Consider the following 27,751-nt stretch of genomic DNA (forward strand, 5'->3'; position numbering starts at 1 on the left):
TTTGGTACCATGGGAAACCATCCATCAACATTCAAGACAATTAGGTGTTTATCTGATTTGCTGCTTCATTGCACATTTTTCCCCCTTGTTCATGCACAAAATGTACTTTACTCATGTTCATTTAAGCAATCCAGAAAATATAATTCTGTTTTCCACTCCCAAAATGGCCTAGGCAACTAGTGATTTTGTTTCATCAAAACCATTTAATTTAGAGGATTAGATATTGTATAGTTTCATTGCATTTGATGTCCAAATATTTTCATTTTAAAGGAGAATAAGTTGATCATTTTTTCATGTTTTAACCAGCTAATGTAACTTGCTGAAGTTTTATATTTTGTGGCTTTTTGCATAAAAGAAATTTGTTTCTTTTGAAGAAAGGTCTACCCTCAGTATTATAAAGACACATAGAAACAAGAATACTAGTATAGTTTTAAACAGAAACTTCAACAGTATTTTGAATGTTAAAGTTGCAAGATTTGACTGCCTAATTACACAGGTATGTGGTAGCATTAAAATACTTTATTGGGAATGTTATATGAATTTATTTTAGAACATAAATTATGTAACCTTGTTTGTCTAAAGCAGTATCAAGATATTCAGGGGTCCAGATAGAGAGATCTCTGCTCCAATATATCCCCCATTGCATTGCTCACAATTGTTAAAGCATTACCTAGACAGACAATAAACTCTGTGTTCCATATATGCACACACATATATATGGAATGTCACCTGCTGAAAGCAAGAGTTTGAACTTAACAATCATAGACATCAGTAGCTTTTACTCATTTGCCCAAGTGTTCCATAAAATGGCTGATAAGAGACACCTTTTAAACAGCATTCAACCCCCTCCTAAAGTAATAAAGCTTTGTTTCCCTCTCAAATGATTTTGAAGTTTATAGAAAGCAGTTTATGCTATGAATTTCCCTTCTCTATCAATTATCCACTGGAATGAAACAATCTACTGGAGGGAAAGAAAAGAACAGACTTCAGAGTATTCTCCCACCATCTGGTCTTTCAAAGAGATGCTGTCAAATCACCTTCACTGAAGTACTGAGATAGATAGTAAAAGTGTCATTTTTTTTTTTTTTTAATCTTCACCTGAGATTGGAATAAGGAAATCTCAGAGGTTTCATCAACAGAAAACTCATCTCACAGAACTCCTCTGACAGCATGGGTTTTTCTCCTTTTCCACTGCTGAAGAGCGGCATATTTGTTGATATCATTGTCCTTGTGACAATAACATGACTGAAACTTGTAACACCATTTTAATAATAACAGTAGTGCTTTGGCTGTAGTTCTTTTAAGCATCCAGAATATGGAGAACTGGGCCAGGGCAGGCAAAGTGAAAATTGCTCTTAGAGATTAAGATTACAGAATGTCATTCTTTTGATGTGTTTCAAAATGGACAGATAATAAAGTATGTCTCATAAAGGCCAGAAAAAGATTGGGAAGACAGGAAATCTGAGGAAGAACAACTGCTGACAGTAGAAAATCATTCAGAATGTCTAAGAAAAGGCAATATTAGATGAAACACTCTGAGACGATGTCAGGTTATAAAGCGGAAGAATTAAATAAAATGTAGAATAAACAAATACAAGGCAAGGAACACCTACAGAACTATTTCAACTGTTTCAACACATTAAATTAGATGAAGCATTTGCCTATGGCACATGGAACAAAATGATGCTATATTAAAAATCAGTGAATGTTATCGACCAAGTAACAACAGAATGCCACAAAATGGTCAAATTCATATCTGAATTATAATTCTGTATAATCTGGGGTAAACCTCATAAGCCAAATAACCCCAATAATTGTGATTGCATTTAAATGAGTCATAACTGAGCATAAGTATTCAATCAGCAGTGATAGCTACTTGAAGATATCTGCCAACATACAGCAAGAGTTATAATATATAATAAAGTGATTCAAATGTTATTGAGAAGAGATTGGGAATGACACAAATGCACTAATTTAAGTAATTTCATGGGCCAATTCCCTTCATTACTATAACTGAAAAGAAAACTGTACAAGACATTAATTTATTTTTGGGTTTAGCTGTTGTTTCTGGAACTGCAGTTACATGGTTATTGCTACCATTCTTTAGGAGGCTTGTTGTCAAATGCATCAGCTTTGACAATAAAATTGACAGGGGACAGGCAGAAAGGGAGCTCAAGGAAATCTTCCCACACCAAAAAATTACTTTCTTAGCTCCCCTTCACTACCAAAAGTCAAATATATCATTCTGCCTTATTCAGTGTTTCTCTTTTGATTGCCATTCATCTCTTCTCTTCTAGGTAGGAAAACCCATAAGTGGATTGCAGACCATCATATTCCAGTAACTCTGTCGTGCAGCCACTTATCATCTTACAGCCTGCATTGGCATTAAAGTTCCATTCTTATTTCTGTGACAGAGACTGTAACATGAATAGGATTGGCAAACCAGGAAACTGTTATGATGGTGATTGTAAAGAGGAAGGAAAAAAAAAAAAAGGCAATTTTCCCCTATTCTTGTACTCTATTACACTTGTGCTCCTGCAATGAAATCAGTGATGTTGGTAAGAAGCAGAAATGTCTCAGAATAATAATTTATAAAAATATCAGACTTCTCTTGAGCACAGATACATATGCAACCAAACTGATTTTTAATTAAAATTTATATCAGAGCTCATCAGAACAGTCAAAGTGTTACTAATGTTAAACTTTCTCCAAAGAAAATTCAAAGCAAGGCATCATCTGTGAAACTGTTGCAATGGAGCAGAAACAGGTTGGGTATTTTTTCCCCAGTGCAATTTTCTGCCTTAGTGAAGAAGCACACATTAAAAGCTGGTTCATAGCATTCCAATATCCTTTGTAATATTGTAAGTTCTTTTAAAGTTGATGTGATAGTTCTTACGTCTTTTTTTCCAATGTTAACAGAAATTATTTTCAGCCTAAAAAGTAATCAGATATTATCTCACATCTTTTCACTTGAACTAGTGGACTAAGACAACACACTAACAAAAATCAACCTGTAAGAGAATCAAAGAAGGATGTGTGATAAACAACTTTGTTACCAGTTGGACCATCCCATGTAGCATAGAGGTTTTCTGTCTGTTAAAGAACGATAAATCATTTTCACTCAATATATCTTGTTTCCTTGGTGGTTCTTTCTCACTTTTTCAGTTTATAGAACTTCATACACTGCAGTTCTTTCCCTGAAACAGAGCAGTTAATCAAATCCAGCATGACTGGATAACTGTTTTCTAAATGTAAGAAACAGATCATGAACATTTGAATTACCAGCAAAGCAGTTGCATTCATTTACCGTCAAAAGTTAGAAACATCCATTCTCCATCAGGTAATTAGCAGCATGAGTATCAGAGAGTTGTCAGCTGCACTTGAAAAATGCAACTACCCCTTTAGGTGTCTACAAAAGGCTGGGAGTCTCATGAAATGAGAGGTGTACATAAAAACAAAATACCTGATTCAATTACCACCTTTAATTAATTACCAAAGTCAGGACTTTTAGACTTGTCTTGACAGATTCCTGAAAAAGATTCAAAACAGTGGGAGTCATCAGAGAATCCAGCCCTGCAACATGGAGAAGATCATGATGCATCGTTCATGCTTTTAAACCCTGTGTTCTGAAGTAGGATGCCTACAGCATTGATTTTGTGCATGTAGCTCTAATTTATGCCTGAATTTTGCTGGGTTTCCTGAATGAAAAACTGCTGTCCCTAGGAGCTTGATCAAATACATACGTCTGTAACCCATCTCCATGACTCCACAGAAACATTTAGCATATCATCTAAAAAGGGTTTTGAGCTACTGTCTCCCCACCTACCTAGTTTTGCTCATGATTTCTCAGATGATGGATATAAGTATAGCCTGGATATATGAGATCCCACGTCTCCACTTCTGCAGGAGGAATCGTGTTTCCTACCAAAGATCTAAGGCAGAGACTCTGTAAGTAGAGCCTATATGGAATTACTAAAATACATGGAAATCTGGGAATAAATTTGGATAATTTTCATCTGATGCCATAGGATTAGTTAACATCGCTGTTGACAAACTACCTAAAAAAATTAAGATATAGTATAAAAAAATAATATCTGGGTTTTACCCGGATGCCATCTTTCCAAATTAGTTTGACTCTGCAGTATCACAAGTTGGAAGAAGCTTATTTTTTTTGTTAACATTGAAATCATCCATCAGATATCTCTTAAAGCTCTCAAAATTGTTACATTAAATACTTGTACCTTTTTTTTTTCAATCTCAATGCATAATACTTCTTGCCAAAACAGAAGAAAAAAAATATAGTGGCTTTCAAAACATTAACTCTGAAAAATCCTCAAACATTTTTGAACTCTGTCACCTCCCCACATTGCCCTGAGCAACTTATTTTGAACATGGCATCTGTAAGAATGTGAGATAAAAAAAGAGAATGGCTTCAGCTGGCCTTATTTTGGCAATTACAATATAGCAGCAGGGAAAGTTTGAAACTGTTCTAAATTATGTTTAAGACAGATGATCACATTTTTGTTCTCTTGTGTCTTTATTTTCCCTTCCTCAGGTATATTAACCAGAGCTTTTTTGAAAGTCTAGACAGAGATTACATAATAATTCATTCCAGTATCTATCATAAAAATGACCATATTTTTTATTTTATTATACATTATGAGCTGTTGTGTGTACATGAAAGTCTTTTAGAATAGATTTTACCTCTCCTGAAGTTACATGTTACCTCTCTTAACCTTACTAAAGTTATATGCATGTATCTCAGAGAAAATCAGAATATATGACTTTGGAAGCACTGTAATTAGAAAATTACAGTGTTTTTAAACCCAGAGGCCCTATAATTAATGACTGTTCTCTATATGTTTGAAAGTTTTATTGATTTTTTCTTTTAAAATGAATAAATGCCTGGGGTTTACCATTTCAAACCTATATGAAAGTACCTTAATTTTTGAATAATTAGTTATCTTACCCAGAAATGGCAAAATTTTCTGGGGTAAACATGTTTTGTGCAGATATACGATAGAAGCAATGGTGTACCTGAAATATTTCAGTACACGTGGAGACTGAGGGAAAGATATTTGAAATGAGGTATACTTCACATGGAAGATCAGTAATATTTTGCAGTGCTCGCTTACACAGAAATAATATTGCCATGATATGTTGCTAGTGAAGTTAATAACTGGCTTATTATATCTGGATTTTTTTTTCCAGATTTTTCGTTAGACTGTGACTTTCAGAGGTTTATAGAAAACTATTAGCCTTGCAGAAGCTGTCCTAAAACCCAAATTGTATTACAACTAGAGACAAAAAGAAAACAAAATGAATGCCAGAAAGTAGGTTTGCCACTCTTCTGTATATGGAGCTATTTGATTCTAATGGCATTCATTAAGAAGACAAAATTTCATTGAATGGAACAAGAAACAAACCAATGAAGATATATTGCCAGAAAACTTCTGTATCTTCACAAATGCTGTTCCATACTTGTCTGCCATTTTTTTTTCTCTGCAACTATTTAAATTAAAAAAAAAAAAAAAAGTGATAAAAACTGGTTTGGTGAATAAGCTAAAACACGAAGGAGCAGGACATCTATCTCCATAAGGTTTTATCTAGTCCTTTTAGAGGTGTGAAGATCTGTAGTGTCTTGCCACACCTAGTGACAGGGTAAACAAGGAGGACAAAATAAGATCATTCATTTATTATCACTAGAGTTTCTTTCCAGAACAAGATTCACTAAGCTTAAGTGTATGATTTATGCTATTTTTTTAGCTTATGGGTCAGTACTTTCTGATTATATTACAAGAAGTTTAGAGAGATACATGATACACCTTGAAAAAAATTAAACTGTCAGACCTGGTGCTTCTAAGGCTTTTTGACCAATATCAAGATTTCAAAGACATCAAGATTTCAAACACTGCTCCTCTAAATATAATTTTTTTCAATACGATATGCAATCAAATAAGCGCAGGCTTTGTTTCTTCTTTTCTCAAGAGAGTTAGAAAATTAGGACATCAGAAATTTAAATCAAATGTCTGTTAAATTTGTGCTTGCATTTTAATATTCACTGCATCTTAATGTCAATGCAAGGGGGAATTTCTCACCTACAACACCACGTACACCATTTTAGTGTAAGTCTCCCTTTCCCATGCTTTATATGCCTCAGCCTTTTACATTCACATCACGGGTGACTCAACAGATTATGCAGTTTACTGCTCCACTCGGCAAGATTACTAGAGCTGTTCTCATCTGTCTGCACTTTATCTGAACTAGAATAATGAAGGGGAGCTGTTTTTTGTCATAGAAGCTGCAAGCTCCTCCAGACGCATTTCATACAGTTTAAGATGTCAATAAGATTTTAAAAATAAGTGTTGTGACACAGAGATAAAACAGTCCTAGAGAAAAAAGATCAGAACTTGACAGACTGCTGGTTAAAGGTATTTTTCTACAAATATAACACCCACTCCACGTAAAAATTATCTGTGTGTTACTGAAAAAAATGTTTTATTAAAAAAATATATAAAAGATTTGTAAAATCTTTTCTTATGCTGAGACGCAGAAGATCTTTTCTAGTCCTCTCTCACCTGTGAAAAGAACAGTTCAGGGAAAATTAGTGGACAGTGGAAGAAAAGTTTGTTAGTTAATGAGCCTGTCTTCCAAAACTGAGTCTCATGGCCTCTTTGCAAATAATTTAAAGCATGATTTAAGAATTTTTTCAAGGCAAGGCATTAAAAAAACCCCAATTCCATAAAGTTATTCAAATTGCGTTTAATCTTATTTTCATTAGGGAGCACAAATAGAACAAGTCCTATCTCATAAAAGGCTGTAGGGCAAACCTGTGTGATATTTAGAAAATTGTGTAGAGGAAGAGGATTTTATCTGTCACTCTTTTAATTTCTGAGTAACAATAACATTACAATGTTTATTTTGTAACAGACATGAACCAGGATGGTCATTAAAACAGCCTGTTGGCACCAAATCTTATTAAGAAAGAAAAATCCAGATATTTTTCTTTTATTAGGGTCATTATTTAATTTTTTTTTTTTTTTTTACATGCTTCTTTTGGTTAGAGATAGAAATATCCTGTGAGTTTATAGGCTTTGGAAAGAGCCAGACAATATCCTCAGGTGGTTCTAAAGAAAACACAGAAGCTCAATCAACAGTATTTTTCTCCTAGCATACTAAGTAAATATAAAAATGTATTCAAATAGACAGAGAGATACAAAGTCACTTTTGAGAATGAAGGTTTTACTTGACAAGGGAAAATAGAAACTTTTCAAGTGCTTACTAATTTGACTTCCCCCTGAAGCGTATTGGTTTACCAGAAATTTTACCCACCAGGTATTTTTAATGAGCTACTCAGAATACTTTTGTGCAAGAGAAGTTTAATACAAAGGCAATTTGTCTTAGTAATTCACATCTGTTTTCTATACACTAAGACCGAATTCACTTAAATATTTATGTGTCTTTTATATTTCCTTTTGGCTAGGAATAAAATGGGCTAAACTTATCTAAAATGCAGCTTTACTCAAAATATGGGTTTCAGCTGTATGTAAATGTCTTGTTCCAATATCTGTTCAGAAATTGTTTCCCAACTTCAGAGTTAAACACTGTGAGAGAGCACATAAAAAATAAATTTAAAAAATAATAGTGGAGAGACAAGGAGACAAACTGCAGTAGGAAAATCAGCCCAGAAGAGACATTTCTGGCTGCCAGGACACTGTGGAACTGATACTCAAAGAAAACATTTAAATTTTTAATACTAATGCAGATGCAAAAATGGGGCCATCTGGAATAAAACAGTAAGTAAGAGGATGTAATCTTTATTTTTTCACTGTACAAGTTGCAAGAGAGAAAGAGTAAAAACATTTATATTGACCAACACAGAAGCTTTCTATTTTATCCTGTTCTTTTGCCAACAAATTTGAGACAGGAAAGCCACACTAAGACAATTCAAGAACTTGCTATTGCTCTGGTAGACTGAGTCTGATCAAGATCAATGGGTTCTAACACCACAGAGCATTTCAGAAAACTATAAAGACAACTGAATTTGCTCCTCTTTTAAGTTAAGAACAATTCAGAGGAGTCTGACCAATATAAATAGAAAAATTTTGCCAAAATAATTTTTAGAAAGGAGCCTCCTTCAATAGAGGTAGGGATCTTCTGCACATCCAATTAAAAAAAGAAAGCCATCAAGCCCATAGCATTAGAAGAATATTTTGGAAGCATTATTTATCAATGGTAAAATTATTTATAAAGTGTAAAATGCACATTAAGCAAATTTACCAAGCTGTAAAAATTAAGGAAAAAAACACAAATCATGCTGATTCATTAAGCTTTATGAATGTGCGAATATTTTGGAAGCATTATTTATCAATGGTAAAATTATTTATAAAGTGTAAAATGCACATTAAGCAAATTTACCAAGCTGTAAAAATTAAGGAAAAAAACACAAATCATGCTGATTCATTAAGCTTTATGAATGTGCATGACAATTTAATTATGAGAGATGGAAGTCATCATACTAAAACAAAACAAGTCATACAGATAAATTGCTGTCAAATTAACATGTATAAACATGTTTTGAATTTATGCTATAGGTCCATTCAGTTTCAAGTTTACCCTAGGGAAACTCTTGAATTTTGAAGCCTGAAGATAAGATAACGATTTTCAATGCATGTGCACTGTGAAAATTTCAAAGATAAGGTGTTAGTTTTGCTTCAAGCTTTACTTTGTGTTTTGGAATTTAAAAGACAAAAATTAATTTGTCTTTAAAATTCAGTAATCCATAAACATGAATGGTCTAATGTTTGCCATGTTAAGAGGAAAAAGCCTGCAGTTCAGTTTTCAATGAAACTTGCAGTAATAGTCAATCAGCAGCATTAGTTTTGCATGAAAGATTATTTTAGGAAACTAATAAAGTTCAATTAAAATTCTCAAACTCTTCTAGATAAAGCTGGTAACATTACTGAGGTATAATCAAGATACATTATTTAATAAAGAGCCAAGAGAAAGTGTATTTTTTCCAGATTTTTTAGCAAAGTACACACGTAATAATAATTTATCCTCTGCAATTTTTCAAATTAAGAAAATTTAGATATCATAAAACGTAGAAAGAAAACTCATCTTTTTTGTTGGATTTTTATGGTAAATAGAAACAATCAGAAAGGAGGACATCTAAGCCTATATTTTGGGTCTCATGAATTCATCCCTGTTTCATTTGAGCAGCATGAATCTGAAAATATTACTAAAATTCTACAGATTACCACATTAACATATTTTCTTTATAAACCATGAGTCTTACCACAATATCTGAAACTTCTTAAAATGGCAAAAATGATTATGATTATAGGCAAGTAGATCAGGTGTTCTAGAAAAAAGCATAAGGAGCATGAATACATCATCTGAGGTAAACAGAGGACTAGAAGTATTTGCAACTGCACATCCATATATGTAACAAGAATGACATGAAATGAAATGAAATGAAATGAAATGAAATGAAATGAACCTAGTGCTAATCAATTAAATACTCCAATTATATGACAAAAATACCCCAGAAATGCAGACCCATATATGAAAGGCTTTCTAAAAGATACAGTAATGAGTATTTTGGACCAAACCACTACAAGTGCTAAAAAGATTACAGCCTGTGCAAGAAAGCATAGTTGACCCTTTCTTTGGTTTAGATAAAGAATGTCAAAGGATCAAAGATCCTGGAAGGTTTTAATGGAATTGTAAAAGATCTGTCAAATGCCACAGAAAAAAGCCAACTTCTAGCTGTTCATCAACAATACCTGATTTTTAAGGTGGTGACAGACATGTAAAAACTCTACCTGCGACCCTACACATTAATATCAGTATCCAAATATCCTAGACCAAACTGTCCTTTGATATTTATGCCACCAGACACTATCTTGTAAAAATAATACGTGCGTGTAATCCAGACATATTTATGTAAATATAAGCAATAAATATCTTACAGTGAAGATAATAATAAACTAAATTAAATCCCTATGGATTACCAATAAAGACATCATTTTCATCTCTGGAGAGGTGTTAAGATATTTATGGCATTTAGAATGCAACTGACTATGCACTCAAGGACCCCAAACCAACCTGATCAAGCTGCTCTATTGATTTATTTTCTCATCTTCAGAAAAGGTTTGCTTCACTGACTTTGTTCCAAGTCATTAAAAATTACTGGGTGATATTATGGTTTTTTTCATCATAACGGTTATCAGCCAGCAGTTCCACCTACCTGGGATCAATCAATACCCCAGTTTCTATAAAATCCTGAAGTATATTAGTCTTCCCAACTACAGCTAGACGCTGGGCTTATACACCCTTACATACCTTCCTAGTACCCATCTAATGATGATAGCGTTACTCATAATTTCATCCTTGTGATGCTCATTGATGCTGACGAAGCCAAGAACAGATGATATTTCTTAAGCTAGAGAGCCAACACAGGCCTTTGCTTCTTCTGACCCGTGGGTCATCTTAGTGAAATGCATCAAACCTTCTTTTACTGACTTATCTGTACTATTTGAGACATCAGCAACTATGTCTCTTCACTACCTTGCAGTGCACATATCTGTTTTACCTTGTCCTTTTCTGACCCTTTCAACTTTTGATAAAGAAATACTGTCTTATTTTTCCTTGGGTTTTTTTCAAATGAGACACCACCTGCTTTTGCTTCTTTTCCTACCTACCACAAGGTCTTGCCTAAACATACCTCCCTTACCAGCTCTAGGATATGACCATTTTATCACCCTTGGAAGTCTCTGAACCCAGTGCATTCACAAAGAGAAATAATACAACTAAAATTGGCTTCAGCTTCTAATGCAAACAAGGCTACAGGTGTCTCACAAGAGCCATTCTGCTGTGAATCCAATGCACTGTACTGCCCTTCCTTTAACTCACAGCCTCTCCAAACTGGAATTATCTACCAGGTCATATTTCTTTCAGGCATTGTGTATCAGCAAAACAAGAAGCCCTTTACACTGCATTTTATACTTGTGTTTAAGGTATAGTGTTTTTGTGATCAGTAGAATACAATTTACGGTCAATACAGCATTTGAAACTGAAAAATTCACTATGCAGAAGTTAATTGGTCGATATAATCTGACTTTACATCTGGAGCTGAGCAGATTGCTGAACTAACAAATGAACTAACTTTGATTTAGAGTTTGTGGTCTTCCAGCCACAAACTACTTGTTTGAGTTTTGCTCATATTCAGTAAATGTCCATGGAGATGATTGACTTCCAGTATCCATTTCCAGCCTACAAGAGATGTGAGTTTCTTTACTCAATTTCTCAATGCAGATAGACTGCAATGTGAATAAGCTATCTCTTCAAACTCTCTTCTAGTAACACATAGCAGAGTATATTGTATTTTCTCCACTATTTAAAACTTTTGGTGTTTTCATTGTCTTTTGCTTGTATGAGTGCAACAGCTTTAAAAAACAGAGCTTCTGTAAAATCAGATGCAGCTTGGCCCTACTGTTAGTTCCACTGTACGTCATACAGTGAGTACACAAGACAACAAAAAACATGAAGCTTGATGTGTTTTCACAGATCATAAGTCAGAGTCAGGGGAGGTTTAGGTTGTATGTCTGGAAGTGTTTTCACCCAGAGGGGTCCAAATTCATGGGGGAGAAAAACACACTACAGGAGATTCTGTGTTCAGTAAAAGACAGAATAAGACTATGTTTCTTTATCCCTCTACACCAAATGCCTTTGAAATGTGCACATAGTATCTATCCTGTTTGAACTGAGCTGATGCCTTGATAGTCAGAAGCATTCTTCTAACTGACACAAACAGATCAGACAAAAGATCGATCTTGCACGTAGACTTTCTTACCCTGAAACACAGTTAAAGATGCTTGCAATGAAACTGGATGTCCCCCACTGCTTCTGATGCTCTCTTCTTGGATGAACCATTGCCATTCTTTGCCGAAAAGGTGTAGTGATACTCAAGCATATTTAACCAGCACCTCTCACAAGCATTACAGGCATTCAAAACACAGGTCAGTATCTCTGCTATTCAAGAAATGTATCTTATGTGATAGTTTTTTTATTATGTCATTTCCTGTTCTTACTATTGCAGCAAATGAAATATTTAGCTCAGAGTTTAAACAAACTGGTACTGAAAAACTAAATGCTACAAGACTAGAGTGTTTTCTTTCAGGTTATCTCAATCTACAGTAGAGAGAATGGAAAAGAGAAAAAAAACCAAAACAGTATCATCCACAAAGTGGAAACAAAACACAGATCTAATATAAACATTGGAATACTCATGACTTCAATAGCTGCAGGTTTATTCAAGCCTTCATTTCACCAGAGCTGGCAGTTTGTCCTAAAGCAAAATTTTATCCACATTTTTTTCCATTGTTTATCTTAAAAGGTACTGGTGATAAATATCACAAGGGCACTGAAGCAGTTCTGAACTCTGCATTATATTATTTGCTGGTTTTAGTAATAAAAGTTTCAAGATAGAAAAAACCTACCTCTAATGCAGAGATTGAGGTCAACAGCATTATACTTTGTACGAGACTTGTGTAACACACAATTTCAATTATTCTCTGTTGTCTGACAAAAATATACAAGAATGATGAGATTTTTAAAATTCTGTCTCAGAAGGAAATATTGAAGCATTTCCCACGGCATGGGTATTTCTCTATGCTACAGTTGAAAATAGTTCTTTGCCTTCCTCACAGAGATTATGTCCTTTAAGAATGATAAACTTGAAGAGATGCAAATACACTCACAGTGACTGAGAACAGGTTATATTCCTTAAAAGGTCTTATGGTTTCATTAATACTTAGCCTTAAATTTAAAAATTACATAAATCAAAACTTTTAATCAGAATAAATATTAAACCTTAAGTTATTTGAAAGAAGTAATGATGAATTAGTTGGTCAGATATAATTTCTATCAAAGACAAGAACAAATTATATGGGAGAAGTTTTCATTCATTCACTATTCATTACCTTTCAAATACCTGACATCTGTTATTGAGCAAACAAAACTATCTTGACTCTGCCACTTTTAAAATAAAAAGAGTCATTGCTCAGGAAACTGTAATTTTAGGAAGATTTTAAACTTGCCAAAATCTAAACATAATGACAATTACTCTAACAGAAAAATGAATACCAGGAAAGTTGATGAGTGTCCATGCTTATGATGCCTTTTCCTGGTCTTAAAATCAAGAGTCAAACATGGTTAGAAGGGAAAAAGGGATTTTACCTCGGTAGTTATTTTAAGGATCTTTAGGTACACTACGTCCAGGTGGAATGGGCCGAAATGCACACTCACAACAGATCAGGTATAACATTATAGGTTTTACTAATTAGCATATCTATCAAAGATTCCCCAATGAGAGGCTCAAGTGAGCCCCCCCCCTCCTCAAGGAACCTTCCCCTGGATGGTTCTATCTTAGTTTACAGAATGTGTTCTGGAGAGGACCTTGGGGTCTGGGGCACACTGATCCCTAGCTACGAAGCTTCTAAGATGTTTAGTCTTCTAGCTTGACAAACAAGTCCAAGAATGTAGGCAAAAAACAATAAGAATACAGAAGTTATAAAAGGTATAAAAGAAAAGGCAAAAATCATCATGGCATCACTTACCACTGCAAAATAATTTAATGTCCTTCCTTCTAATTTAGTGTGTCATTTTCTCAAAGTTTGTGCAATTAAGTACAATCAGTCTGCTCCAAACATTCCCACACAATTGTTGGATAATGATTCTTGCATAACTACAGGATTTTTTTTCTATATTTATGAGTACTGGGTTTTAACCCAAAATTATTCTCTATTTTTCGTTTAAAAGAAATACTTATGCTGATTTCAAAAAACTGAACAGATATGGAAGCCCATTTCATATTCACTGAATAGCAAACTATTTCTCTCTTGAAGGAACACAAATAAAACTACAGCCTTTCCCCTTTGCCTGTTCTTCATGGATTCTAGCATGCTGTGAAGTCAGCTGTACATTTATTGTGAAATACAAAAGTCTTCTACAGCACTGTTTCCAGGCATCTTTTAATAATTGAAGTATTTGTCTGGAGAGGCACTGTGCCATAAACAGTCCTTTCTCTTCACCTCCTAAGTTAACATACACTTTTCAACCTTAACCTACACTACTCATGAAGTTTGGTTTAATTGTAAAGATATACATGAGACTTCATGAGCAGGATTTCATTTTAAGAGTTAATATTTAAATGAATTTTATAAACGAAATTAGACTCTTACTAGCTAAACATTGTGCTGTTCTAAGAACAGAGTGGCAACACAGACCTCTCCTTTCTCTTCCAAATATTGTCAAGGGCTCCATCAAACATACTTTATACTAACAAAGTAGCTGAAATTAAAAAAAAAAAGTACCATACATTTCTCTATTTTATAAAAATATTGTGAAGTTACACTGATTGATATTTACAAAGCAATTCTTTCCAATGATAGTTTTCTAGTATCTTAACTTATAGAACCTTATTCATAATTTATATTACTATTCTTCCAATACAAATTGTAGTGACATTTCTAGGTATGTTTGTATTTTAAATAATTATTAAAAAATATAACTGTACAGAAATATTTTTTCAGAAGCAAAAATAATTTGTAAGAGTATTTTATATTTCTTACTTTTCTTAACATTCTGCAGTGCAGTAATTAGAGTTCTTCAATCTCTAATTATAGCTACAGTCATTCTGGACAGTTAGAATTAGTTTTGGTGATGTTTAAGAGACAATATACAAATGTTGAACCTCTTAAACCACTATGAAAAAGGTCATTCCATACAATGTATACTATAATGTATCCATATAGTTCATCCTATAATGTAAGGGGGTTTTTTTGGATTGGGATGGGTGAGGGGTATCTAACTTCTCCCATAATTTATTTCTCTTTGAGATGTTCCCATTTCCTGGTTTCTACTTTATATCAGATACTCTGATAGATGTTCTTTATAAACTCTACTCTGTAACTAGAAGTTAGTCCTCTAGAAACAAAACCACTTCAGTGAAATAACTCCATTCATCTGTCTGTGTTTATGTACTGATGCTTAAGATTTGTTCGGTTGGTTTTAAGTTTTGGGTTTAAAACTGGATGTTCAAAAAACCCCACATCCCAGCAGTATTTTTAAAAAGTACCAGCAGAGACTGCATGGACACTTAAGAAAAAGCATACAATGCATTTCTAGTCAAAATACATTGCAGTGTTTTTGCAGTATGAGTCTTAATTGTGTGTTTATCTATCCCAGTCTTAAGTAGATTGTATGACATTTATAGGATGGCCAAGATGGAGACAGGTATTTGGCTATACAGATGTATGTATCTTATAACTGCATATTTTTTTATTTTCTATAATACCTAGAAATAAAATATTTAATATTATTAGAAAAAAATATTTATGCATATATGCTTCAAAATAACAAAGTTTCAGAAGAAATACTCTTTCAGACAACCACATAAGAAAATGGTATCAATAAAACACATAGAGTTCATTAGACAGAAAAATATGATACAGTTTTTAGCTTGCTACAAATATCTGACTAGAGCTAAGATGCACTAAGTTATAAATTTAAAACCAGCACAAACCTTCAGCTGAAGACACCACTTTGCCACAGGCTTCAAAAGAAAGAAAATAACTGGCAAAAAGAGCTGAAGGGGAGAATTTTTTTTTTTTTCCTGTGGAGAGACTCTTCTTTTGATTTTGTATCCTGCTAATAGTATCTTCATGTAGTGCACTATGACTTTGTTTATTTTTAGCAGTTGTCTATCTGGTGTCACATTTGACCTCAGATTTATTGCAAATTGTACCTACTAGCTTTTATTCTTTAAAATGAAAGGCTACAAAAGGTTCATTTTATAAAGCTGGATTTGTACATTAGAAGTTATTGAAACTATTGGTGAGGAAAAAAGGAAAAGTTTTTATCAACATAGCCTTCCTCTGTCATCACAAACCCAAGGAGGGTGTTTAGATTAATCGTAGCAAAACAGAACTTTTAGACTATATATTGATTTCTTCCTCTTTAATGCTCCCATAAATCATAATCATCAAGTGCCATGCCTATGTGCCCTTGATTCTGCCAGCCATAATCTAATCTTATAACTCAAGCTCACCAGAAAAGAACATTTTGCTTATTTTTTTTTCTTCTTATACATGCATTTTCCTGCCACTCTCCAGGAATACAGCTGATTTGAGTCAGGGTGATAGAGTCATTTCAAGGTCACCCAAGAAAATTGATAAATAGCAGGATTTGTGTGAATTCCTGGGTGCCTATACATGTATTCAGAGGGCTTTTTTAAAAAGTGGTTAGAAATGGTTTTTTAAAGATTTTTTTTAAATTAACATGCTGAAGTCTTTGCCTGCTTTAGAACAAACCAATTAACAATCTGCACCTCAGACTGTTGTACATTATTTTTATAGTCTGCCCTTACATATTTCAACTACACAACTCCAAAAGAATTTGAGATTTCTTCTTTTTTTGTTACAATGTATGGTTTTGACATTTTTTTGACACTGATAGCAATTGTGAACTCTGTTTTGGCAATATCATGACCTCCCTCATATTCCTTGCAGAAAGAGAAAACCAGAACAGTGATGCACTATTGAGAAAATTTGACTCTCAGTAAAGTGAGGGACTAGACTATTTATCAGCTTTGCTGTAGAAAAGGTTTTTACACGGTATATTTAGGAGTACAAGAAAGGGAAAAGCAGGACATGCTTAACCAAGAACAGACCAAGATAGTAACTCCTTGAATCTATAGTTTTCCCAACACCTAGCTCACTTTCCCAAGGAAATAACTGATGTTAAAACTTCTTTCTTTCGCTTATGTGCTCAAATCCTTCCCAAAAGCTACTGCAGTCACTGGTATACCCTTCTGCTTCATCAGCCACCAGGACCAGAACCTGCATTTGGAGTAATCGGAATTCCAGTTTACTCTGACTGCAAATACTCTGGACAAACAGCTTTGCCCCTGGATCCTGGACCTTTGCTTATTCACTAACGCCCCTTAGAGTGCTTGAGGAATTTGCCAAACCTCAGGCTCATCACTGCAACTTATCTCTGTTGAATTTTATCAGCATCTTGACACATTTCTTCTCAGCAACTTTGAATTCTTTAATGGAAATATCACGACATTATTCAAAAGCATTCGCTAGCTGAGCTGAATGAAGTAGATGGAAGCCAATGACAGCAACCCCACAGGAATTTGAACAGAGTAAGGTTTCTAATTTAAGCAGAGATTAAAGCCTGACTTGCTAGCAAGTCAAATTCACCAAAACAATTAGGATTTGATTTTATTCTAGTCTGCAGCAGTGCCATTACCTTTCCATCAGGCTACAGAGATGTTCAGCAGAGAATTGCTTTTTATTTTCCCTCAGAATAACAATTGTTGCATTATGAGTTGCTTAAATATTCATTCAGGTTCAAGAAGTAGGAAAAGTTCCCAGACTTAAAATAAAATCTGATGAGGCTCCTTTCATTTTTGTGGCAGGGTAATCAAAGATGTAGGAAAAAAAAAATATCAACCACCTGACTGCTAAAGAAGGGCAGAGCCAACGTTGTGAGCCAACACAGATCCACAGGCTGAAAATAATAGAAATAGGAATGTAATGAAAAATTATTATGTCTGACTTGTTCATGCTGTTGATCCATTTTTTTTAAAATGCACAAACAGGTGCCTATAATTTCCTTTTAATTATAGAATGTTAAACCATTGCAAAATAAAATGGTGTATTTTCTATCCTGTGTTTTGAACTTTATATTTACTGTTGAAACATACCTTTTCTTGAAGACTAAAGAGGCACATTTCATTTAGTATTTCAGGCTCAGGTCTCCCATTGCCTAATGTCTTTTGTGGCTGTTCACTTCATCTGAGTCTATTATTCAGATTCAGTAACATTTTCAGCCTGCTCTCCACTGATAAAAAAACTCCACTCAAGGAGCGGCACAAGATTTACCAAAAAGAGAATGAGAATGCTTATGAACAAAAAAGTTATTGTTCTGGTAATAAAAATCCAGGTCACACATTTAGAAATATTTCGTTCTTGGTGTTCATAAACAATCTCTAACACTGGTCTGGTTTAAGGATGAAACCAGTTTCTGTGCACATTGAGTTCTGTCTGGCAATTTTTTCCTGTGATATGCTCCAGGTGCACAAAATATATTTGCTCATATAAGAAACATGGTGAGCTACAGAGAGAATTCAAACCAGCCGTATATGTCACACCCTTTCTCAGTTTTATCTCATCACAATTACTGACAAGATAAAAAGTGCAGTTCCAGAACAACACTAAGCACACTAGAACGCCTGAAAGGAGAAGCAATCTACACAGTCATGGTGCCAATGAAGAAAATTACACTCTTGCTTTTCCATCTATTCTTTTTATTTTTCCTCTTTCTCTTCCCCTGCCTCTGAAGGGCAAAGGGGAAAGGGAACAGGAAGTAAAACTGACTGCTAAGAAGAGAAAGCATGTAAGAAGGATTAGTCTCAAGGTTGAAAGGACTGGAAAATTTTCTCTTTCTTCCATTCACATTCTCTTCCTTTTCTTCTTCCGTAGGTTTTCCTTTGCCCTCTCTTTCCTCTTCACACTGTCCAGCTTCAGTGTACACCACTAATTCTATCAGCTCCCATTACCTCCCTTTTTGCCGCAGTAACACTTCCTCCATCGATTGTGGTCGTGATGGCTCCTCCACACTCGCTTTTCATTTATATCACCTTTATCCCAGGAACAGAGAAACAGAACAGTACACAGTTAGAGGATAGTCTCACCTAAGGGAGGAGACATGCATTTAAACCAGGCTCATTAAAAACCAAAACAAAGTTAGCAAATGAAACATCTTCACATGGTATTCAGTCATGTATATTCTCAGAACCATTTAAAACAGGGCTGTAGTATAGTACCTCATGCCATCTATGACAGACAACAGATTAAATTGCTGCTCTGCTTTAAATAATTTGGGGTTTGATTGGTCCCATTATACTTAGCAATTAAGAAAGTTATAAACTAAAGAAATATAAAATGGATAGATCAATCAAAATTCAGTGTGTAAACAAAGTGGGAGTACTTATGCTATAATTTACAGAGTATTCAAGACATTATAATGTTGACAATTCATTCAAATGGCAAGGAACGTAACAAAATATGAAAACAGCAAAACATCAATCAAGTCTCTTGAAAAGATTGCAGCTGAATAAAGGGAAACCCATTAATTTAATCTCATTTGGCCATTTTTCTCGTCTCTGAAAGAAAACCACAGATCTACTCAATGACTTCACAGAACACAGCAGTGGAAAGAGAAAGAGGGAATTAACCAAAATAAGCCTCCCAGGGAATCTTTGAAATAGATGATTCTATTTGATTCCTTAATTTCTTCAAATATAGCATGTCACACCTCAGTATCTGGAGATATTTTTAAAAACCTAGAATATTTAAAAAGGAAGAACAGATAGCAGTATTCTTTTTTTAGACCAAAAATCAAAGGCAGCCTTATTGATCCAGCCAAGTGTTTACACAGATATCTTGCCAAGGATAGATTCAGAGCCCACGTCTTTTTTCACAATATGAGCTAAAATACGTGCACTGATGACTTTTTTTCATCTAAAATCTTCATCACAAAAAAAGTGTCAAATAAATTTCTAAAAAAGTATCTATATTAAGTTTGGGAATCAAAGATTGATAATTCAGGAAACAGGAGAACTGATGTTGTCAGTTTATGTTTTCAGCTGTATTTATAATGAACAATTTGTACTATTTTTTCTCCTCAGTCATAACTTTATATGAGAAGTAGAACTTAGTACCTACTGACAAGGTGGAGCAGGTGTTCTTTTTAAAAATGTCTGTAATAAAATGAAAGAAAACAAATATAAAGTACATTTAAAATTATTGCTGGAAGTCACTTGAAAGCCTGCATAACCACCCTCAGATGTAGAGAAGAACATAGGCTTCTGGAAATCAGTGCTATCACAACTGCAGGCTGAAAGGCTCAGACCTTAAACAGTCTCTGCACGCAGTTTAAAGTGGTAAAATTCAGGTTGCACTGAAATCCTGTAATTTCCTAACTTCAGAGAACTTGACTTCCCAGTTTCATTTTTTTGAGCATTGTGGCTACTGACATAATTATAAAAAGTTTTAAAAGGTATTTAGACACCATGTCATATTTGATAAACTCATTTACAAAAGCCTGTACAAGGTTGAATGAGCTTGAGATATGTGTTTGTTCAGTGTCCCACCATAAATTAGCAAAATTCACATTAGGGATTTCAAATCTATATGGAATTTGATCCAAAAAGCAATATTAAAGAGATGGCCTCTTACAGAAGGCCAGTTACCTTTTCCCACCGACCCTATATGATGCAGGCTAGATCTTTTGTATACACATATACACCTGCTGCTCTGGTGTTTGCACTCCTAGGCAAATCTGTGACCACTCGGCCAGAAATTTTCCTTAATTAATATACCACCCTTTTATATCAATTAAACCTACCTGGATGAAGATTTTCTGGGAAACCAATAAAGAAACATTGTCTTTGAAGTCACTCTTAAGACAATGTCATTAACAGGATGCTACACACTTACAAGTAATTTTTATCAACCAGGATGAAATTACTTTCTTAGTTTTTAATTTTACTTAACTATTTTAGCATCAGAATACTCTGTGGTCTTTCACATGATCTTATTGATGTTTAAGCACATTGGAGCATCCCAAACACAAGAGTGTAACTCAATCAGCCTAATAAGAACTCAGTTTATTTGAAGAGAGATTTCTAAAGTCATAAACATTTTATCCAGCTAACCCTCTCTTCACCTCCACTTTTTAGCCATGCAGTTGCACCCTGGAGCTACAAAGATGGCAAATAATTACAGCTCTGTTAAGAGATTTGACTTAGGAGAACTTACTACACTTTGTCATCATTTCTCACGTTTTTCAGGTGGCTATAAGAAGTTTTGAAGGCATAAGGAATCTCTCAAATCTATGTATCAATAGAACCTGCTGCAAAATGGGGAGTTTTTACAGATTTTCAAATATGGTTGCTAATAGAAGGGATAGCAGAGCTACCATGGCTATTCCTGAAGGAAGAGAATAATACAAAGGTTAGGCAAAACTAACTGAGCTTATCATACGAAATTATATTCTTCCCCAGTTCTGGACCTTTTTAATGGATCAACCAGATTATTGGCCATGCATGCCAGTGCAGAAAGAGTCCTGCAGAGGAAAGCCTGAGCAGAATGAGCAAAAGAAACATAATCAGCCGTGAATCTACTACTCATTAATTCTGCAGAAAGTCAGAAGTCATTCCTTCTCTTTTGAAATATTAAAATAGATTATTTATTGCAGCCACTTAAGATAATGAACTAAGTGCCATAATGTTGACCTGTCTGAAAAAAATTTCCAAATTATTTTCCTCAATTATGATAATAATATTCCTTATACTTAAGTTTTTTACATGACATTTATTTTCTTATGGGTTCAAATAAGAACTGAAAGTTTAGAAGTATGTAAGTTTAAAAAAATTCTTTTGACAGAGGAGCAGACAATACTGATATGGTATCAGATGCACAGTAAGATACTTGCAGTGGAGTCTGTATAAAAGATATTTCACTATTTTCTTGGAGTTACAGGGTTTCATAGAATAAAACACTGACCTGCTGTGGATTTCAACATTTTGTTCATGTTGAACTTCTTAAAAATTTGCAAGCATTTAAAATACTATGGGAGACTAAGCTGAATTGAATACAAAGGACACGGACATTTCATTTCCTAGTTCTGAAAACTCACATTGGGTTCTGCAACATTTTTATCATTTTTCCATTGACTGGCACTTGGAAACACCCACTTCATTCCTAGCAGCTTCACTCACTGGATCATCTTCAATTGAGTTGAAGAAAAGCGCAGGGCAAGTCCATAGATGAAGAATCTTATCTGACTACTGTGTGACTCCTTTTTCTTTTTTTCCTGTTCTTTTTTTACGCTTTTTTTTCATCCATTCCCTGCCCTCTCTCAGACTCGGAATGGTTTTTTAAGGAGAATGTGCAATCTCTTTCTAGTAATAATTGGGAAACTTACAAGGTCATTTCAGTATTGTTTGATTTCTCTTCTCTACATGCGAAAACATTCATACAGCTTTCATTGTCTAAAGTCATACTTAACAGTAAACTTTAAATGGAGTGGTTGCCTGCAACAGGTTTTTTTTACTAGCAAATGCAACATATGCCAAAGCCTCAACAAACACAGTTTTCCAAAATAGTTAAATTCAATGTTAATTTTCCATACTTGCAGTGCCAGAAATATGCTTGAATTTTTCTTGCCACATTTGTGTATAAATACAGCATGCAAAAAATAAATGCATTCTCTTTTCGGAAGTAAAAGCAATTAGAAGTCCTCATCGATTGAGAAATTGGAATCCTTTTTAAAAATCTGCTAATTTTGTACATTTATACAAGTGCTAAAACTGTAATCTTGACATTCTCTTTGTACATATAGGTGACACATATATATATATATATATATATATATAAAAACAGTGGCAATAACACTTTGCAAACAAAGTGAGACGTAAAATAAAAAAAAAAGAAAAAGAAAAAAAGGCAATTGTCCTGCTCTATGCCACACTGGTGCAGCCTCACCTTGAGTACTGAGTGCAGTTTTGGGCAGCACAATATTAAAAAGACATTAAGTTACTAGAGAGCATCCAAAGGAGGAACACAAGGATGCTGAAGGATCTGGAGGGAAAGCCTTAGGGGGAGCAGCTGAGATTTGTGTTCAGCCTAGAGAAGCAGACACTGCGGGGAGACCTCATTGTGGATTTCAACATCCTCACGAGGGGAAGCAGAGGGGCAGGCACTCATCTCTTCACTCTCATGACCAGGGACAGGATCTAAGGGAATGGCCTGAAGCTGAGTCAGGGGACGTTTAGGCTGGATATCAGGAAAAGGTTCTTCACACAGAGAATGGTTGAGCACTAGAATAGGCTCCCCGGGGAAGTGGTCACAGCACCAAGACTGTCTTGTGTCCAAGAAGAATTTGGACAATGCTCTCAGGCACATGGTTTGACTCTTGGGGTGTCCTGCACAGAGCCAGGAGCTAGACTCGATGATCCTTCCAACTCAGCATATTCTATGATTCCATTTAACCTACTTTTTTTTTTTTTTTTTTTCCCAATAAGATGCTTTTAGAAATAAGATGCTACAGGTATAAATTTCCACATTTGGGAGCAGTGAAATTTTGAGTGATAATAACACACAGTGGAACCATACACCCATAGTTATTAAGAAAGCTGGAAAATATATCACAGGGGAGGTTCAGATTAGGTATTAGGAAAAAAAAAAAATGAAAGAGCGGTTAGAAATTGGAATAATTTGCCCAGGGAGGTGCTAGAGTCACCATGTCTGGTAGCACTCAAGAGGCATCCAGATGTAGCCCTTGGGAATACAGTTTAAGGGTGATTGTGGTGGTGCCAGGTTGACAGTTGGACTAGATGATCTTGAAGATCTCTTGATGATTTATAACCAGACCATAAGCATTGGTGTTCTTTGCATAACAAAATTGCAAATCAGTATTATTGTAAACATGAATTCACAGATTGTAATGAATATATTATTTTATAACCATTTTCTGTATTCCATACTGACTCCAGAAGACACATCACTACTGATGTTAAATAATATTGATTTTAATCTGAGTTTAGTTCAGACTTCATAACATAGTTTCAGAAATCATTATAAATAATGATTAGCTTGAGTGTGCATTATTTGTGCTTTATGGTCATTAGAGGTCATCAATGGGACCGGGAGTTATTTAGTTCCTATTATCTTGCTTATCCTAGATTATTCTGTCCTCAGGCAATCAAGATAAAGAGGTATTTTGGTCCTCAGAGGGCATTGTTCCTGTAAAAATGAAGCTGTCAACGATGATACAGCAAATGTGCACAAAGCACCTATCACCATATCTGTGCCTATTTTTCAAAACTTAAAAGTAAATGCAAAAATGATGTTTTCAGATTTGAAGACTGACTAACAGCTTTCCTCCTTCATTATGCCATTACACTTGGGTAATTATCATCAGTATTCCTGTGAGTGAAAATGGAGACATGCTTTTTGAGCCTTTCCTGCAGGGCTTTCCCAATAAATGGCTTGGGACATGTCATATTCTGAGTGCTGAACAGCCAGTATGAAAAGATAAAAGAAAGATGGAAAAGATGCTTGCCATTTTCTTCTGAGGGCAGTCAGAAGACTTGTAACTGTGTTACACTAAACTTCAGACTAATCTACATGTTTAAGCCACAGAGACACTGTTTTATAGATTGCTTCTGACAGAGGAAACCATCAGTAGCTGTGGAACAAAACCACATTTCATAACTGCAATATTTTTTACTAGGTGACAGTAAAAGAGACGAAATGTCCTCAAGTTTCTTCACCATAGTGACAAGTTTCTTGTGTATTATAAAACTTTGCCAGCCATTTCAATATTCTCTTTCACAATTAACACATGTTCTTGTTCATCAAAGGTTAATTTAAAATAGGAAAAATACCATGAATAACAAATATCTGAAAGTCACTTGGGTATGGCTTAATCCTAGCAATCAATTATATCTCAATAACTCCTAAAGTAATAGTGTAAAGAAAATAAGGAAAAACATGTTTGGACAAGCTGGAAAAGAATTGAAGCCTTTACACACAAATAAGCAAAATTGTCTATTAATAACAAGTCATCTATGTATCCATGCACCTGAGCAAAATACATCCCATGTGAACTGAACAAGATCAAGCAAAATATTTCTTAAAAGAACACAAACCTGGTAGGTGTGAGAAATGAGACAACTCTTGAAAAGATTAATTTATTGAAAACAGAAAAATTGAAAAATTACAGAAATCAGAAAAATATAAAAATTTGGGATCCTATGGCTCGGTAGATGGTATGCCCCAGGAGCGCAGGGATATGAGATCTTCTGGCTGAGACAGCACTAGACCTCAGGTAGAGAAAAAGGACTTGCAGTGCTGGGCTGACTTTAAAAAAATTACTAAAAGCCCCTTAAAAGGGGTAAGGCTTTTAATGCTCAGCACCGATGTCTCCCACAGCTAGTCTGGAGAGAGCAAGAGGGGAAGAGAGCAGAGGGCCCGCCTCTCGGCTTTGTCCTTTTTATAGTTTTTGCTCCGCCCCCAGTCTGCCCACAGCCCACCCACAGCCCGCCCACAGCCCGCCCCTTCGGTCCAAAGCGATTGGTGCTTTCCCTTTGATGGATCATCTCTGTCCACCAATGGCTCATCGTTGTCGGGGGGGGGGGGGGGGGGGGGGGGGGTGGTATCAGTTAGAGATAAGGGAATACAATACTTTCATTAAAATTCAGGTATTCAGGTTGCCATGGAACTTGCCTGCAGAGTAATGGCCGTAGCTAAAAATAGCTGCTGGCTATTAAGACTGGGTGGGGTTTTGGCCTTGGAATCAAAATGCAAGTGAAACACCTACAAAAAGTATTAAAATACATCCAACACACCTCAAAACACTTGTAAAAGTATACAGTAAACACAGGAAAGGTAACTCTTATGGTGTACCAGTGGTTTGAAGTTTGAAAAGGGCAAGTTTGTGATTTTTTACTGGGAAAATTTTAACTGGGAAGGGTGCAACTCTATTAATAAACTACTTTAAACAAATGAAAACACTGATAATGGAACTGGATTTTTGTACCTGGGCTGATGGGTTAATTGTAACATTCAATTTAAAAATAATTAACTCAAAATTAATTACTTAAAGCACTTAATACGCAAAGACCAAGCACAAATAGGGATTTCATGTATGACAGTAGGGATCGTTGTCTCCACTTTTCTCTCTGAGAACTACAAGAGAAACTGCCACTTTTTGGGTTACAGTCTCGTCACTTCAGTATAAACCCTCTTCCCATACAACCTGTCTTCCCTCTTGACTGAAGCCATTTCTGATATCTCAGCTTCTCTGAGATACCTGGAAGATATTGCCATACATTACAACAAAACACTCTTAATTGATTTTTAAGTCTTTTTTTTCCAAGATACAAAAATTGCACCGGATGGATACACGCTTGATCAAAGCAGTATTTTGATGTACCGTATTTAGTTACTAGAGGTCATAGAACCAGAAGAATGCAAGCTATGAGTATTCACTAAATGTAATAGTTTTCATTCTTTGAGTTTTTGACTCTCCCAGCCTTCTCCATTGTTTAAAAGCCTTAATCAATTTTTTGGTTTTTTTATTTGGTCCTGTGGAGTAGCATAAAAATAGTACAAAGAGTTTGGTGGCATCTCTACTTGTGAGTGAACGGTGGCCTCAACAGGTGTGCCCATAGAGGCTCCTATGAAGTTTCCACAAAAAAATCCAATTGTATGTGTTCTTCTGATTACAGATATTACCACAGTCAGTATTATGGACATAGCTCATGTACTACAATACTGAATCTGCCCTTCTAATACTGAATCTGCCCTTCTAAGCCCTTTCCAAACTAATAATTTCTTTTTTTGTTTTAATATTAACAGCAGCATCTGACCAAAGAATATACTGTCAGTTTACATGGATGTCCCAGGAAACTGGGGAAAATTTATCTCTATGACATTTCTCACAAACATTTTATCTGCCTTTTCAATTACTGTGTTGTTTTCATAACACTGGCACTAGGGCTTCTTCTATCTAGTATAAATATCATAGAAGAGGGAGTAGATATTAATGGCATCAAAAACAATGAAAGTGAAATAATTTGCCATGTTTTAGAGCTGTATTAGAATGTATAATAGACTTTTTAATAACACAAAGTGAGACTGATTTAGAAATCTCTAGAATGACATCCGAGAAGAACTTAGAGAAGCTGGTAAAAACAAATGACAACGAATGTATCTTTCACGTTGGCTGTGGCAATGATTTAGTATATTGTCTGCAATGCTAAATATACATCATAAATCCCTCCAACAGAAGCGTTATTATATTCATCCATCTCTGCCCTATGAGCCAATAATTTCTTCTTTCATAAGCTTTATTTTATAAAAAGGAACTCACTATACAAAATAAAATGTAGGCTACAGCCGGTGATCTTCCATTAACCTAATGAGGATTTTATCTCAAGAAAGCATCCTGGACAGACCCCGTGGTCATGTTTTACAGTTAAAGACTATTTATTCATTGACAGTGGGCAAGCCCTTTTGTGGAAGATAAAATGATACAGTGGTCTTTATAAACCTGCATCAAGTGATCAGTTTTCCCCGTCAGTCTAAGCTATTGCATACAGTTTATTAGCTGTATGAATTGGAAAGCCCTCAAAGTTTATTAAGGAATGCAACAAAAGGAGGCATCGCTTCACTGACTGAGACTATGAAATAATTGAAAGACGAAGGAAAATCTTAACTGGAAATTAATATCAGTGTGAAGAGGGTCTCCTTTTAGTCAGCTGACAATGAAAATTCAGACAATTAGAAAAATTTGGTGGTTTTAGAGCACCTATTCCATTGTTCAGCACACTGGTAATGGCAATAAAGCACTATGGTGGAGAAATGTTCTCTGCCTTTATCTCCACATGACTTCAGGACTTAGCCCGAGAATAATTCAAATAGTGAAGCTGAGGATTAGTATAAAGAATACTAGATATCTGAAAAATGCAACTATCACAAGAGTAGAAGTCAGTGGGCAAGATTCAAAGTGACCATGTGGCGATAGCTTCAGATGTGGTGGGGGTTTTTTTAATAGCCATGGTTTTTGAATCAAGTTGTTCAATCATTAAAAGCCACCAAAACTT

At 34.9% G+C, this 27,751-nt stretch overlaps 1 long non-coding RNA gene across 1 annotated transcript in view; it reads left to right on the forward strand.

The window, feature by feature from the left end:
• The first annotated feature begins 3,866 nt into the window (after nt 1-3,866).
• The window catches only part of LOC125326340, a 92,071-nt gene continuing 68,186 nt past the window's right edge, over nt 3,867-27,751 (forward strand). The window contains exon 1 of the long non-coding RNA XR_007203768.1: nt 3,867-3,948. This is a non-coding gene — a long non-coding RNA (uncharacterized LOC125326340). The remainder of the gene's footprint in view (nt 3,949-27,751) is intronic.

The sequence above is a fragment of the Corvus hawaiiensis genome, chromosome 5, assembly GCF_020740725.1.
Source record: "Corvus hawaiiensis isolate bCorHaw1 chromosome 5, bCorHaw1.pri.cur, whole genome shotgun sequence".
In the NCBI taxonomy this organism is placed as follows: domain Eukaryota; kingdom Metazoa; phylum Chordata; class Aves; order Passeriformes; family Corvidae; genus Corvus; species Corvus hawaiiensis.